General features: G+C 39.3%; 1 pseudogene; it reads left to right on the top strand.

Moving 5' to 3' along the window:
• The first annotated feature begins 2541 nt into the window (after positions 1 to 2541).
• Positions 2542 to 3543, top strand: LOC118897337 (annotated as a pseudogene).
• The last annotated feature ends 1555 nt before the right edge of the window (positions 3544 to 5098 follow it).

Below are 5098 nucleotides of genomic sequence, written 5' to 3'. Positions count from 1 at the left end.
AAACAGACATATGGATAAATGGAACAGAATAGAGAGACCAGAAATAAACCCGCACACCTATGGACAATTAATCTTCAACAAAGGAGGCAAGAATATACAATGGGAAAAAGACAGTCTCTCCAGCAAGTGCTGTTGGAAAAGTTGGACAGCCACATGTAAGTCAATGACTCACACCATACACAAAAGTAAACTCAAAATGGCTTAAAGACTTAAATATAAGACATGATACCACAAAACTCCTAGAAGAGAACATAGGTAAAACATTCTCTGACATAAATCGTACCAATGTTTTCTTAGGTCAGTCTCCCAAGGCAATAGAAATAAAAGCAAAAATAAACAAATGGGACCTAATCAAACTTATAAGCTTTTGCACAGCAAAGGAAAGAAACCATAAACAAAAAAAGACAACCTACAGAATGGAAGAAAAATATTTGCAAATGATGCAACCAACAAGGGCTTAATTTCCAAACTATACAAACAGCTCATACAACTCAATAATAAAAAACAAACAACCCAATCAAAAAATGGGCAGAAGACCTAAATAGACATTTCTCCAAAGAAGACATACGGATGGCCAATAGGCACAGGAAAGGATGCTCATCACTAACTATTAGAGAAATGCAAATCAAAATTACAATGAGGTACCACCTCACACCAGTCAAAATGGCCATCATTAAAAAGTCTGCAAATAATAAATGTTGGAGAGGGTGTGGAGAAAATGGAACCCTCTTACACTGTTGGTGGGAATGTAAATTGGTCCAGCCACTATGGAAAACAGTATAGAGGTTCCTATAAAAACTAAAAATAGAGTTATCATAGGATCCAGCAATCCCACTCCTGGGCATATACCCAGACAAACTATAATTCAAAAAGCTACATGCACCCTTATGCTCACAGCAGCACTATTTGCAATAGCCAAGACACAGAAACAACCTAAATGTCCATCAACAGATGAAAGGATAAAGATGTGCTGCATATATATATACAATGGAATATTAGCCATAAAAAAGAATGAAATAATGCCATTTGCAGCAACATGGATGGACCTAGAGATGATCATACTAAGCGAAGTTAAGTCAGAAAGAGAAAGACAAATACCATATGATATCACTGATATGTGGAGTCTAAAATACGACACAAAGGAACATATCTATGAAACAGACTCACAGACATAGAGAACAGACTTGTGGTTGCCAAGGGGGAGGGGTGTGGGGGAGCGAAGGATTGGGAGTTTGGGATTAGCAGATGCAAACTAGTATATATAGGATGGATCAACAACAAGGTGTTACTCTATAGCACAGGGCACTATATTCAATATCCTGTAATAAACCACAATGGAAAAGAACATATATATACATAAAACTGAATCACTTTGCTGTACCAGAAACTTACACAACACTGTAAGTCAACTATACTTCAATAAAATTTTTAAAATATATTGCTAAAAAAATTAATTTATCCATGATGAACAAAGGATCCAAATGGCCATGATGAAGAAAATATCAAAATTTTAAATAAAGATCCCATGCACGGCTCACCTCCCTCCCTCACCCTAATCCTGGTTCTGTTGAATCCTGATTACCCAGGGATTTTTTGGCACCTGTGTAAATTTTCCGCCCGAGACCAAGTATCTCACTCACTTCACCCTAGTTCTGGCCCTAGCGTGAGGTCTTTGGTAAAAGAATAGGCCACTCTTAACCGTCCTCAATCCTCCTGTCTCCCTCCCTGTGATGCCCACTGCATTTCTGCAAAGCTACAACAGCTGAAGGGGCAGCCTTTATACGTCCTCAGATTCCACAGTCCCCTCGAAACTCCAGTCCCTGGCTGCTCTGGGCCTCACAGAGATAGTGCCCTCACTCTAGAGACAGAACCGACAAGATTAGATTCTGCTGATTCAATATTACCTAAGGCCTGTGTTCTCCCAGGAGCCCATCAGTTCCAGAGGGATTTGGCCCCCCTGTCTTTACTCTCATTATATCCCCAGCCTCTACCACAGTTTCCGGTACACGGCATGCACCCCTCCCAAAAAACTTGTTGAATAAACAAGGAACTCCATTAGATTACACGCAGAGGTGAATAAAAGCAACCCCCAAAATAAAAGAAAGAAATTAAAGGTAGTTGAAGAAATGAATTAGTGTTGCGTAAATTACAATTTAAAGAATCTGGATTCAGAAAATCCAAATAGCTTAAAAAACAAATCAGCAGGCTCCCACAGTATGGCCAGCAACATTAGCTAGCGCTCGCTCTACTCTCTCTAATGGCGAAACAGCAGACTACAAGAGAGTGAGCTGTATCTGCCTCTATTTCCAACAGACTCACGTTCAACTTTCGCTCACAAAAAAAAAAAAAAAAAAAAAAAGCCGGGGAAATTTTACTAACCCTTTTTTTAAAAAAAAAAGTTAATATAAAATTATAGCAAAAAAGGAACCTGAACTTTAGTAACACAGCTGGAACAATCCACAGCGGCGGCGGCAGCGGTGGGAGAAGAGATTTAATTTACTTGATTTTCTGTGGTTTTGGTTGTTTGCTAGTCTCACGGTGATGGAAGCTGCACATTTTTTCGAAGGGACCGAGAAGCTGCTGGAGGTTTGGTTCTCCCGGCAGCAACCTGACTCAAACCAAGGATCTGGGGATCTTCGCACCATCCCAAGACACAAGTGGGACATACTTTTGAAGGATGTGCAATGTTCAGTCATAAGTGTGACAAAAACTGACAAGCAGGAAGCTTATGTACTCAGTGAGAGTAGCATGTTTGCCTCCAAGAGACGTTTCATTTTGAAAACGTGGTACCACCCTCTTGCTGAAAGCACCGGTTCCCCTGTTGAAACTTGCTAGGGATTACAATGGGTTTGACTCAATTCAATGCTTCTTTTATTCTCGTAAGAATTTCATGAAGCCTTCTCACCAAGGGTACCCACATGGGAATTTCCAGGAAGAAATAGAGTTTCTTAATGCAATTTTCCCAAATGGAGCTGCATATTGTATGGGACGCATGAATTCTGATTGTTGGTACTTGTATACTTTGGATTTCCCAGAGAGTCGAGTAATCAATCAGGCAGATCAAACCCTGGAAATTCTGATGAGTGAGCTTGACCCAGCAGTATGGACCAGTGCTACATGAAAGATGGTATTACTGCAAAGGATGTCACTCATGAGAGTAGAATTCGTGATCTGATACCAGGTTCTGTCATTGATGCCACACTGTTCGATCCTTGTGGGTATTCAATGAATGGAATGAAATCAGATGGAACTTACTGGACTATCCACATCACTCCAGAACCAGAATTTTCTTATGTTAGCTTTGAAACAAACTTAAGTCAGACCTCCTATGATGACCTGATCAGGAAAGTTGTGGAAGTCTTCAAGCCAGGAAAATTTGTGACCACCCTGTTTGCAAATCAGAGTTCTAAATGTCGCACAGTGCTTTCTTTGCCCCAGAAGATTGAAAGTTTTAAAGGTCTTGATTGCCAGAGCGCTCTATTCAGTGATTACAATTTTGTTTTTACCAGTTTTGCTAAGAAGCGGCAACAACAGCAGAGTTGATTAAGAAAAATGACGAAAAAACGCAAAAAGAGAACACACGTAGAAGAAGGTGGTGGCTGCTTCTTAGATATTGATACCAAGGGCCATGTTTCCATAACCACCCCCTTGTAGTTGCAGAAAGCCCTAGATGTTATGATAGTGTAATCATTTTGAATTGTATGCATTATTGTATCAAGGAGTTAGATATCTTGCATGAATGCTCTCTTCTGTGTTTAGGTATCCTATGCCACTCTTGTTGTGAAATTGAAGTACATGTAGAAAAAACCTTTCACTATATGAAACTTTACAACACTTGTGAAAACAATTCAATCTGGTTTATGCACAGTGTAATATTTCTCCAGGTATCATCCAAAATTCCCCACAGACAAGGCTTTCGTCCTCATTAGGTGTTGGCCTCAGCCTAGCCATCTGGGACTGTTCTATTCAATTGCTACCAGGATTTTGCATCCAGTTACCTCCACTTACTAGAACATATTCTCTACTAATGTTATTGAAACCAATTTCTACTTCATACAGATGTTTTTGCAGCACCAATCAAAGTTCTTCTTCCACGAGTCGAGTCCTCTACGAAAATGACTGCAGTTATCCATTTTGTGTATTACTATCTCACTGCTTCCTATACTTGTATGACTTTAATTGATTCGTTCCTCACCATGGTGTCTCCCTCCCAACCGCACCCCCTCCATAAAGCAATACACTGTTACACTGTGGGTTTACACTAACCTTATACCCCAGAGGGGGTATGGGGGGTGGACCCTGGGCTTAATTTTCTTTTAAGGTCAAGGGAGTTTGGCATTTTTCGTTACCATGAGCTCTTTTGGAATAAGCTGGTGTTGATTAGCAAAGAAGGTGTAGATTGATACTAGGGAATACTGGCAGAACTGTATGGAAACTGTATGCCATTCTGTGCCCCCCATTAAATGAGATTAGCTTCTCATGAGTGCCATGCCTTTATTAACTTGCTAAGTAGTAGTATGAAAGAATTATCACTAAATTTGTTAGCAAGGAGATTTAAGAAAAAGGTTGTATTGGATTCAACAAGTCAAGTTAGCTCAGATGATTCACCTTAACTTTTACTTTTGTAGCCATTTCCACTAATTTCTATTAATAATATGCCATAAACTTTGGTTCAAAGCAGAATTGATGTCTTTGCCATCTTGTGACTTAAAAAGTTCTGTGACTTTGTGATGCATGTGATAGTGTTCTGACAGTTCCTCTTACTGGTATTTCTTTCTCCATGGAGTAACATCAAGTGATGAATGAGAACTGTTCAGGTTATTCAGACATACTACACAGTGAAGCAGAATGCTATCCATAAAACATAACATACAAAATTCCAAAATGGTCAATGCGAAATGACTAGGAATACAGGCTTAAAAGAGTTTTTAGCCTTTTAGCTGCATTTGCTAATACGGACATTTCAGCAGCTGATAAATGAGCAAAGTTGACACAATTTTGTATTTCTTCTTGTCCTCAAACAATTTTTGATTCTTTCTGGATTGATGCAGTGATGTTTTTGTTCCTTCTGTATTTATAAATGAAACACTTTTTTTTT

Source organism: Balaenoptera musculus, chromosome 6 (genome assembly GCF_009873245.2).
Source record: "Balaenoptera musculus isolate JJ_BM4_2016_0621 chromosome 6, mBalMus1.pri.v3, whole genome shotgun sequence".
NCBI classification, from domain to species: domain Eukaryota; kingdom Metazoa; phylum Chordata; class Mammalia; order Artiodactyla; family Balaenopteridae; genus Balaenoptera; species Balaenoptera musculus.
Note: the sequence above shows the minus strand (reverse complement) of the source record. Positions and strands in the feature narration are given on the sequence as shown.